This window comes from Bactrocera oleae, chromosome 3, assembly GCF_042242935.1.
Source record: "Bactrocera oleae isolate idBacOlea1 chromosome 3, idBacOlea1, whole genome shotgun sequence".
NCBI lineage: Eukaryota > Metazoa > Arthropoda > Insecta > Diptera > Tephritidae > Bactrocera > Bactrocera oleae.
In genome coordinates, this window is record NC_091537.1 from 1,939,317 (window position 1) to 1,952,151 (window position 12,835).

Below are 12,835 nucleotides of genomic sequence, written 5' to 3' on the forward strand. Positions count from 1 at the left end.
TTTAGAGTCATAAGAAAACACCTCCAGCCAAATTATACATTGCGTGCTTTACATTGTTCCCCTTTAACAAGCGTACGACACCATTATACAATGTTAATAATCTTGCAGAATTTCATCTAGTTGGTTTTCATATAAGCAGCGAGTTTTCCAGGCAGGCACATCTCAACTAAAATTGCAGCTTTTCGAATTGCTCATCGCCGCTTGAGTTGAAAATAAACAAACTCGTCTACGTCGCATGCTTTAGTCGACTTTAAAGAAATTTGTTTGTAATGGGGGAATTATGGTGTTTGCGCATGCGCAACCGCCGCCACAATGCCGCGCAAGCTGATTACAATAATAATAGCGTTAACAAGTGCTTTATAATAAGGAACCTAAGCGCTAGAAAGCAGTGGAAAGACAGCACTTTAAGGTGGTTCAAAAACTATAAATGACGAGTTGAAATTCGTATATAACAACCTCTTCATTTGTCTCATACTCGTTTGAGCTACAGTGAGTGTATTATTATTATTTAATAATTGCAAACATAAAAAAAAAATTATATTAAACTTGGGAACTGGTGGCAACACTGCACTTTGTATCTGCGCAATTTGTGCTCTATGGTGAAAGCCAATTATTACACCTGCCTGAACACGTCAACGTTAATTCTTAATTACGACTTCTTCTATTACAGCGGCGCATAATTTACCTTTCCCTCTCTTCCTATCTGCCACAAATCATCTACATACTTCTTTCGTTTTGATTTGCTAATATAATTTATGAATTTGAATGGGGGAAACAAAAGACACTCGGCACACGCACGTTGAGGTTAATTTAGTGCAGAATGTGAGCAAATGAGCGCACCAAAGCGTAGATCCTGTGCACACAAACGAAGATCACTGACCGCCTCCGGTGGCTTACTTGTTAAGTTCTCGGTCTCATTTAAGTAAAAATTATTTTGTCATATACACGAGCGCGGCGCTGTGATTGATTGCGCGCAACTGTTTAGTGTTAGTTTGTACGTGTGATACTGCATTCTATACCGACATTTAATCTACATGCTGGCGATCGCCATTGATCTGCAAAATATTTTTACTTACAACAACCCTTGCATTGCTCACCGACACAGTGATTTCCTCCATGGTAGCTCTGATTGATGCGCATCAAAAACAACCATGCTACTTCATCAATGATTCTGCGATGCCGCCATATACGGCGCAACGTCGAGAGGTAATCACAATCTACCACATTCTTCCATGCTCCATGTCAGCAGCGAAGTTAACACAGCCACATTGGAGCATTCCATTCAGTAATGACAAAGAGTACATAGAACTTTTTTGATTCTTGCCATGCTTCGAAAACAACACTTACAATGCGTACTAAACTTAGTGATGAATATCATTGCATTATTGGCAATTGTTGCAATTCAATTTATGCCTCATTGCTACCATTCATATTTATGCCACTTGTACAATAAAAAATCGTTCAATGGAAGCAGCCATAATGAAGGCGCAACGCAAAGCAATTCAATATGATCTACGGCCACGTGATCGCAGTGTTGACCACAGCTGTCAGCTGCTGCGGTCGCGCAAAATAAATGAACGCGATTAGATACGTCAATATTAAGGTTTCTCAGCTGTTGTTTAGGTGTGAGTCAATTATTCACTTATGTTGAAGCGTTCGTTCGATGGCACTAGTATGCCACGGCGGTGAAACTAGTTCACGCACTTTCAGTGCATCAGCAGCCGACTTAGTAGCAGCGTTCGCTCTATGAAACAGCAATGCATTGGTGCAATCGCTTTGTTTCCCTCAGTTTTTCAGTTCATCTAACATTATTGATATCATTTTGTACTCTGTGCCTTGCGTCGCAGCGGAAATTGATTTATTCAATGATAAATGTCCATTTTGTTGCAATGCTGCCGCATAATTCACTTGCATACAAGTATGTTGCTTGCCACAGCACTGCTGCTGCTCGACAAGTGTTGCATGTGTTGCATGGTCATCCAATGCGAGAATGTGTGCGTTGTGCATTTCTTCAGCAATCTTGATTCTTGCGCGGTGTTTGCTTCGCGGCTTGCACATCGATCGGTAATTGAGTTGTTATTGCATTTTAATTGAGCATCGAATCGCGTACAATAAAATCAGCCAAAATGGGAAGTCGCTCAGCATAACACGATCATATTTTATGGTTCTGCAGCAACAATTGCTGGAACTTGTTGCACAGGCAAAAGCTGTTCTGTCACAGCTGTTATTGCCAATGGTGGCGGCGTTGGCGTTGCAGGCGCCGTGTAAGCTTATGCTTGCTGCTTTGCTTGCTTATTTTCAATGAGTTTATAAGGTAAATTATGCAATATTAATTGAACCAGTTTTGTGTGAGCTTGAGCTGCCACAGCGAGGCGTAAGAATTGTGTGTGACTCTTGAGGCTTGGTGGCAGTGAAGGGTTTCCTAAAAGAATTGAAAAGGATGGACAAAATTTCTCAAGCATCGTTGTGTAGAGGACTTTTTTTAGCAACAACAAAATATGAGTCTAAAAGACATGCTTCTGAGCCGTTTAACGTTAGCAGGACCGAGGAAAGACTTCTTTTGAATAAAAAATACTTGGCTTTTGAATAGTTTGACCATTATTGCAAATAGCGAAAAAATCTTTACCAAACACCCAAATCAGTTAAAAGCGACTAATTCGTACAGTTCTTTCTAAATTATATCACACTTCAGTTGAGAATGAGACACATAAAATACATAATTGAGACTATTGATGGCGAGAATAAATTTGATAATAAAAATATTAATAAATTCTGCATTCGGCGAGTGGAACTAGACTGCTTCAAGTCATATCTTGAAAATAGATACCAAAGGACAAAACTGAACGGGAAGCTATCAGACTGGGGTAGGGTGGAAAACGGAGTACCACAAGGTTCAATTCTTGGACCCATATTATTTATATTAAATATAAATGATATAGAAACGATAATACAAAAAATGTAATATATAATTTTATATGCGAATGATATGTTAATTTATGCTGAAGGAGAATATGAAAAAGAGTGTCGAGATAAACTTTGAGGCATTATAGAGTTAGCCAGTAATTGGTTAAAGATAAAAAAACTTAAATTACATGAAGAGCAGATTAAATTGATAGGGATAGATTTTAATAGTGCCTTTGAAACTAAACATTACAACTATAGAAAAAACTAAAAATACTAAATATCTTGGAGTAATTATAGATAGCGAATTAAAATTAAACAATACTTTTCAATGTATGTGTAGAAAGATAGAAGAAAAATTAGCATGTTCTAAAAGAATTCACAAAAAAATTGTTATAACGACAGCAATATATATATATAATATTATTATAAGCCCTCTCCCCACTATTACATATACATGCCGCAAACAAACTCAGATGTTAAGGCTCCAAAAATTGCAAAATAAGGGAATGAGAATTATATTGCAATGTAGTAATTATATATCAATTAAAGTAATGCTTGAAATGTTTGCTTGAAATGGCACCAAAATATTTAACTGTTAAAATTGAGTATGTAAGTGAATCACAAAAATATGAATTAAGAAACAACTGTGATTTTAGAAATAATTACAAACAAAGTGCTAAAGTACAAAAGTCACTGTTTCATATAGGTTGAAGATTGTATTATGCATTGACAATGGAATTAAAATACGAAACCAGAAATATAGCATTTAGGCAAACATGTATTACATTTATTAGAAGTAAGAAGAATAATATGTACAATATAATATATTAATAATAATAATATTAATATTAATAATAATAATTTTAGGTAATACTGTTATAATTATATGCTTTTCATAGCATTTATATCCCAAAAAGTGTGGTATCTGATTTATACGCTTCTTTCTAAGAACCTATTCAAAATCATAAATTCACATGCATTAAAAACCAAAAAAAAAAAACACCCCATTAAAGACCATAAAGCTTTCAACTCATTTCCTAATTGCCACAATTTTCATAAAAATTACAGATATAATTTACGACTTGACAACTGATGAACTTTCACCGGTGCTGCTAGAGACAACAGCTGAACAAAGGAACAAAAACAAGAAAAAATCACAACAAAGAAAAACGCTTCCTAAAGCTCGCGATAAAGAAATAACAAGAAAAGAGTATGTACAAGCCACTATGTATTGTAGTTAATAGAAATATCAAATTAAGAAAGGCAAGATTCGGAAGACGCCGATTTTGGGTAGGCAAAAGCGCAGACATCAAAACATTTCCAGTTGGGATTTCGGACAAACCAAAGCAAAAAAAACCAACAACTTAACAACTTCCGCGGTCGGTGTAAATGCAGACGGCAATGGCGGTCGGGTCAACCGAACGTTGCCCGCTGACCAACTGTGGTTCACATGCAATTGACCTCCCACCGTGAGTCCAAACAGCCAACGCGCTGTGCCGCCTTACATAGGCCCGAAAGCACATAAAGCGTGTGCAGGAAAATGATGAGAACACAACGCACAATTTTTTTTCTTCGCAAAATGTAGAACGTCTTAAATGTCTACTTGTTGTTGCGTATACTAAGTTTTTGGGCGTTAGCATGGTTTGCAAAAAATTTCAGTTTCGAATGGAGCTAAGAAAATGACACAATACAAACCTAAGTAAACAAGCTAAGAAGTCGTGTGGATAATAGCAAGTAAATATGAGCTACCGGTAAACAAAAAAGTCATAGCCGCTTTGTAAAAAGTTAGTAGTAGGACTCAATTATTTTTTTTTTTTTGCAAAAAAATGAAGTCTTCTTAAGTTTATTTCTTTATTTTTTGACAAATTTCTAGTATTTACTTTTGGGTTGCGCACTATGACTAGAAAATTCTCTGAAACTTTGATACCACATGTACTATGTACATATGTATGTATGTACGCTTTATCAAAAGCTGTGTGTACTGCTTTGGCAAAGTCTCGTCAATTAGGGATTTCTTAATTACCCTGCAGCGCTCAACGATTTCAGCTCTATTTTCAATGTCTTTCCCTCCAACGTTTGTCAACAAGCCGGGCAATTTTCGGCCAGCTTCGTACATACTAACATCTGTATGTGTGTGCGTATACCCGGTGCTCGGTAGTTTTAATACCAACTGCCACTTATAATTCCTTATAAATATAATTACGTTTACTCTACTGATTATGATGATATGTTGCCTAACTACACCCCGCACTCCACAGTGTCCGTCACCTTTGCCTCATCCGCCTAACGATAATGGTGCGAGTGCGTATCGCATTATGACCAACAATAATTTTACGACCTAACTGACAAAAAATGAAATACACAAAAACTTAGTAACAAATACACGCACAATGGCGTTAGCATTAGCAACAGAGTCACCAAAAAACATGATCGCACCGGTGACTAGTATGAGTAGCCATGCGGTGGCGTTCATTCGCCTGCTGACATTCGTTTGTAACTTCGCGCCGCACTTCCTTCCTCGAATCATTTGGCTGTTTAGTTGGCAATGGGTTTTGGGTGCTGTCACAGCATGGTCAATGCTTTTTTATTGCCTCGGTTTTTATTTTATTTTATGATATTATTGCCAGATCTCGCTTTGTAGTGTGCAGAGTTCCAGACGGCTGCTCTTCAAGATCTGCGATAATTTTAATCGCTGCGCATTTAACTTGCCGCGTCGCATATTGGTTGCGTTTAACCGTAAAGTGTACTGTGGCGGCTTAAATTGTGGTAAGTAAATTACAAGTGCACCATCTCATGTGTGTGAGTGCGTGGCCACATATTTACTACTGCAGATAGTTCGACTTGAAATTTTTATTTTACTACTTGTGCACTGGAATCTCTTTAATTGCAACTATTTCCCCTGAATACTTTCTTTGAGTAATTCACAGAATTTTTTTACTTGTGGTGCAGCTGCGCTTATGCTCATAAGTTATTACCATTATTTTATTGCGCAATATACGCTATATTTGGGAACATTTTATTAAAAATAGTGCTGTAGAGACACTTCTTAATAGTTTTTGTACATCATTTCAAAATAATTTGTGGCCACAATCCATACAGGTGTTTTTGAGAATTTCAGGCATCTTACTATTCATAAATTAATGAAGAGATCTTCTAGAGAATCACATCTCGAATGAAATTGAACGGAAAGCTAATCGTCCTTTGGCAGCTATTCTGAGTTGAATTGGCAACATGTTTGTCGATAATAAATTCTTCAGCTAAATTATATATAATAAATAATAGAGTTTTTTCAAAACAAGTATATCGGTTCTTTGAAGCAGTCTTCGAGCGACTACCTTTCTTCCCCATTGATGCTTTCTCCACCTGTCTTATTAATATAAATTTTACTCCATTAGTATGGTGTATTGCATACTTTTAGGATTGCAGAATCTGCATCCATTCGAGTGATGGACTTGCAATGTAGCTAATGTTTAGAAATCCATACTCCCTTCGAACAGCGGTTGGAGACGTAAGTTCTCTGACTTCAATTTTACTACAGAGTTGTAGACTCAGCCTAAAATGATGCTACTTTGCAAACGTTATTCTTACAAGTATTACTGACGTTTTGAAATTATAACTTTAAGAATATATTTTAAATACTTTGAGAGTAGTTTTGAGTGACAATAGACTTCCATAAGCTTCAGCTCATTAAAATCGGATTGAAATAAAATATTTTGACATCACAGAAAACAGAAGAAAAAACAATTCATTTTTTTAATTCAAATATAATATGAATGTAGTTTTGCTATGCTTGTATATCTGGGTGAAAAGTTCCGTAAGTTTTCCAATAACAAAAATTTGTTATTTAAATGATAGTATTTTAACAAACATAACGGTATTCCATAAACGTGTTGTTTGCATATAAGTACGTTTAAATAGACAAAACACCGTTAATGCAAACCAGTCGATATAATGAAACATTATGAATTGCAATTAAAATTAAATTTAATAGAAAAATTACAGGGTGGATCAACTATGCCGAAGTCAATTAAGGCCGATGACTCTCTTCGAGACAAAGAGCAACCGTGCAGTCATTCATAGAATAATACTTTATGCCTCGATGATTACGATAAAGATCGCCCCCAACAGCGAAAACAAATACAAGAAATTATATAAAACATGCGCTCGCATATGTCAGAATCATATTTTAAAGCTATCTATGTGCACTAGTTTCTTTAGTATTGGTAAGTGTGTGTACTAGACATACATATGCAAAACGACAACCCGGCACGCTTCTTCGCTGACTTAGCTGACTGCTTTATAGCGTTTCAGCTACCCCTCTTACCACTTAGCGTACAAAGACAACTCACGAAAAAAGATTTAAATTTTGTATAAAAAGAAATCTTGCAAGACTACCGTTTGCAACTGCCAAGTGTTGGCTTTATTCGACATTTCCGGCGAATTGGCGCAATGTGGCAACAAACAAGCACACGCGCAAGGCGAATATACGCTCGCAACCACCGCAATAAGGCGGTAAAGCACCTGATGCGCAACGCGGTCATTACAAATAACACAAATTTATGTGTTTTCTTTACAGTCAGTTGGTTTATGGGGCTGCGTTTGCAATTTTGTTGTATCTCTTCTCTATTTTGCTATTTTTTCTGCTAACAATCTTTCTAATTGCGGCCAAACCACAGTCGCTTACTTTCCGGCTGTTGCTCGGCTTTTTTTTCGGTGAGTGGTACAGTGCCGCCAAAAGGCAGCAGAAGCTCAACGCCATCAAACGGGTAGCAAACGCTGTTGCAGTTTATGTTTTTTGCCGCTGGACGCCTTCTTTGTTATCTTACCGAGCCGTTGACTGAAGTCTAGCGGCGCTTGCTTATTACTAGTTAGATAAATCGCCGTTTTTTGCTACTTCTACGGTGCCGCACTGATTGCACCACCTCCTTGTTTGAAAGTTGTAAGCAAGGTTCGCGTGCCGCCATCAACTCATACCATCACCTTCCCCATCGCAACTGCCATCGTACCACAGTTAGTGCCACTGCCACTGCCACTGCCACGGTTGCGTTGATCATTTCATTCTGTAAATTCATCGCTTGATGAAACACGATGCACAAAATTCAACGGAGCAGAAAATCAGATCGCGAAACCATAACGTCTTCCAACATCACTAAATCAGGCATCGTACAGTCATCGCCATTTGCCAGCACAACTTGAGATAACGTTCTAAGGAGTATTGCTAGTTTATGCCATCTTTCTGTGCAAAATAATGCGATATTCACACAATGACAGGAGCTGGCCGCATATCCAACATGATCTTTCACAAGTTAAAGACCCCGTTAGTTCAAACTACAACTGAACAGTGAAAGTTTTATCATCTAAAATGGTTTACTCTTAGAAATACAAAACTAGGTCCTTAATCATATAAGACAGAGCTATATTGTGTACATTGCGGCTTCGAACTTACTTCTAACCGCATGTTAGTCTCGCACTAGCCAACTTGGCTACCACACTCATCCTTAAGTACTTGTATAATCGATGGCATTCATCAATACGAAATGGCTTCTGTCGCCAGCATTACGGATAGATAGTCATAGTCAGCCATAGTTTGCCGTTGGTGCAAACTTTTTGCTTTTTGATAAAGTTTATCAGGAAAACGACACCTACAGCATACACATTCGGCAGAAAATTTTATTATGTGATAATTTGACAATAGCGTGGATCTTCTATTTGTGGCATTTAAACTGGGAAGTTTACTGACTATATAACCATAATATGTCATAAGACCAACAAAAATAAGAGTTACCTTTACGATTTTTTCTCAGAATATCACAATTCTAATAAATCTTTTTATTTTCTGAATAAAAAATATATTTTTGTGGGTGTAGTTGTTGCAATATTGCGCGCAACTATGAAAGGATATCGTCGCAAAAATCCTCAAAACATTAAACAAAAACGAAATTTTTTAAAAAATATACAAAAAAATATATACAAAAATATCTCAAAGTGCCTTCTATTTACTGCAATCATAGTAAACTGTGTATTTATTCGGTTTGAAAGTTTTGTTATCGGCCAAATTTCTAATAATTGTGTTACCAGAGCACTAAATTTAAGGATGTTAGTTTAGCCGAAAGAAAAAGTTTAAGACACAAACAGCGACACCTTCAAAATATTCATTTCCATTGTGTTTATTTGCTTTGTTGTCACTTATACACTAGTTCCAACACTAGTGTATTAAACATAGTCGTAGTCGTTGATGGAAATGATGATGGTGATTATTTTCGTTGATGATGTTGCATATTCACGTGCGCTGAATCAACCAACCGTGACGGGGTGACGTGAGTAATTGTATTGTTGATCGACACAGCCAGCCGCAGCTGCGACGTTCTGGAACATGTTGTCGGCGAAGGCGGCTGGTGGCGGCGAGCAGTGAGGCCAAATGTCGCAAACTTACCTGCGCGTGTTACCACCAGCACTTGTTGGTGTAAACGAATTTGTTAGCTGCGTATACGCTACTGTCATTGGTGTTCGATTGACGTTGTTTGGATGCTTCACATATCTACTGACATATTCGAGTTCGAGTTCATTCTCTGTTCAATTAACCAGTTGAAAATTATACTTGCCGGCATATATAATTTTTAAAAATACATATATAACTGTAAAAACTACATTTGTATGTAGAAACTTTTTGATTCTTACTTTATTAAAAACACTTGCATTTGTAGGTTAAGACTAGTCAAGATGATCAATTGTAGGGGTTTACAGGGATATTATATTATATATAATTTGTCGATACATTGAAATAGATTTTCTTAAAAGAAATGAAGCGTTGTAGAGATGTTTTGAATTCTTTGTTGAAGTAGTTAATACTCGGCAGTAAATCGAAATAACTGTTTGTATTTTGTTTTCGTATTTTCAGCTATTATATTTATTTGCGTAGATCTTTTCCCACGAATTAAATTTGAGCTATCCAGATCACCCTACTGGAGATTCTAATTAATGAATACATATGAGTCTAGGTGTCTTCTTATGCGTTTGACCGTGTGTGAGCATTTCCCTTTCCCATTTCATTTACTTGCATTTAATTCGTACAATTGTAATGGGTTCAACCGAATACAGTGAGGGTAATTAATTATTTTCCGTGGGCAATTGATTGCTGCTATATGCCACCGATGTGTATTTTACCATTATTGCTGTGTATGTAGGTTTTGGCCGGCATGGTTTGGGACAAGAATACGGGTGGCTTGGGTAGTGGTGGTGGCGGTTGCTAATCGTAATGTTTGCATGCCGACTTGCGTGTGAGGGAATTTTAAAAAAGGTCACATTCGACACAGTGACATTTTGTCACAGGTGGCATTAGCTTGTTGTTATTAGCAATTGTCAACGTGATAAGGAAATGACGCAGCGCATAAAACAAGCTACTGGTATTTCACAGTATAAAAGGTGAATTCGTAGAAAAATGTATTAAAGGAGTTATATTTGTCGCAACCCAAGCAATTTGAATTAATTAAAAATGCCAAAGGTCAATGCAACTGTCACAATATAATTTCCCAATCATGGTATTTAAAAATATTTATTTTATATTATACATCTTTATGTATGATAGTTTCATGAATAAAAACGGGCGAAAACGGAAGCGTTAACAAAATCCGCTTCAACAAAATTGTATTTAATAAACTTCCGTTGAAATAAAAACTATATTGTGTAATCGCCATTGAGGTAAGCATTATCAAATTGCTTTCATTGCAAAATATATTTGTATGTATGTAATGTTAGATAAAACACATATATTTTATTACAATATGCTTTTGAACCTATAAGCGCACGCTCAGCATTTTATTAAAACCTAAGTATCATATGTGTGCCTAGGGCTGTGGAGGTTATCAATTACTACAATTTACAGACTCTAATAGTTAGTGTGCAAAAAACTTTTAAATATTTAAATATTAATATATTTTGTGAAAATCCGATCAACTGAGATATACTTTGAAGTTCGTGTATAGTATAAAAATATAATAGTGCTTTTTTTATAATATTTTTATATCCCTCAACACTGCTCAAAACCGTCTATTTTAGCATAAGAGCCATTATTTTCAACGGATAGGGTTCAGTGTATACAACAAAGAGTGTCACTGCAAAACCATTAAATTTGTGCTGTTCTTGAACTTTTGGCAGAATTAAACAAAAAACCCGGTGTATCTACATATGTAAATATATGTATATGTATATGTGTATATATTTAATTGTATTGTATGAGGTAATTTAACAACGGCGCCATTAATGAATCATTACTCTCTACTTATTTATTTCACTATTATTTTTTCATCGGACATTTTTCCATTTATGCGCGATTTCGCAATTATATTCAGCACAATTCAATTATATTTTTTGTATTGTTCTATATTTTGGTTTGAAGTTTCCTAATTGTGGTCAATTTCTGCTATGTGCGCAAAGTTGTTTGCCAAATTTCCATTTCGCTGGCGTTTGTGTCAACTCAGCTTGCAGCTGTAGATATCATCGCTCAGCATGTTATGAAAGTTGTCTATTATATGGTTACAATAATAATTATACCATATATTATTATTTTTTATCAAATTCTTTAGTTTTAAAACTCATTATAAAATAGTGATACAAATATAATTTTTAAGTTTTAGTCTGCTCCCTTCTAACGACACCACAATTAGTCGCATATGGTAGAATGAGTTGCTAATACTTGTATGAAACACCTTAAAAACTATCACATGTGGAAACAGTTACAGAACCATTTCCACAAGAATCGTTTTTACTTAATCAGAACGGACCCGGAAATCAAACAACTATCAGACAGCGCCGACTGAACTGCTTTTTACAACACTTATTGAGGATTGTCTTACAATTTTAGAATGTAAATAAAATATCCATCAACTTTCGAATATTTTATTTATTGAAAATAAGTAATACCCACAGGAGATTTATTGTTAAAAAAAATTAACAAGAAGATCAAATTGAACTTGTCTGCTTTTCTACTAAATATTGGGAACTGGTTTATATTACTGAGTCAAGGATTAAGTAGAATTTTTGGCGAAGCTCTGACGGGGTAAATTACACATACGCTTAAAGGGCACAACATATCATAGAACATTTGTGAAAATTGAAGTAAAATACTTTCCAGCGCGCGGTTTTCATCTTGTAAGGAAGTAGATTACTACCACTACAAGGCGATTAGAATCTAATTCTATTAATATCTTATGGGGCCCTATTCAAAAAGTGTGTCTTCTATTGCTGACGTATATAAACATTGTGGAATGATCTCCATTCATTTTGTTTGCCAATCATATTAATTTTTTTTGAAATATAGAGCGCATCGGTGCGCATGCGCACAAAACGTTTGAAACTATTCAATGCATTTTCGAATACTACTACTACTAGTACTAGCATAAGTATATAGAAATATGCTGTATTTTATTATAACCTTAAAAATACTCAGCACTTAATTACAATGTACTAATTTCGCTGCTACAAATAATGCATATATTTAGAGTGTTCACATATATATTCTTACCAATGGCAGTAAAACGGAAGTAAAAGACGCGCATTCGTTGTTGAAAGCCAAAAAATAATGAAGATAGAAGTAAATGAAGAAAAAGCAGAGATTATTAATTGCGGTATGTAAAAAATATTTTCATAAAAGCATACATATATAAATGAATATATATGTATACCTACATATGTACTAAATATGCATATATTATAATATTACTATGTTCTAGACATGTGAAAGAACTGCTTTTAAGTTAACAAATTATAGTAAAATATATAATATATATATATGAAAAAAGTAGAGAGGGAGGAAGTTTCTTCATTCAAAGCGGGAAGAGGTCAACAAATTATTTCACAATGAAGAAGCGTTAATGATCATTCCCATTATATCAGCTACTAATGATAAAGAGCGCAAGTTGGAGCGTGAGAAAGC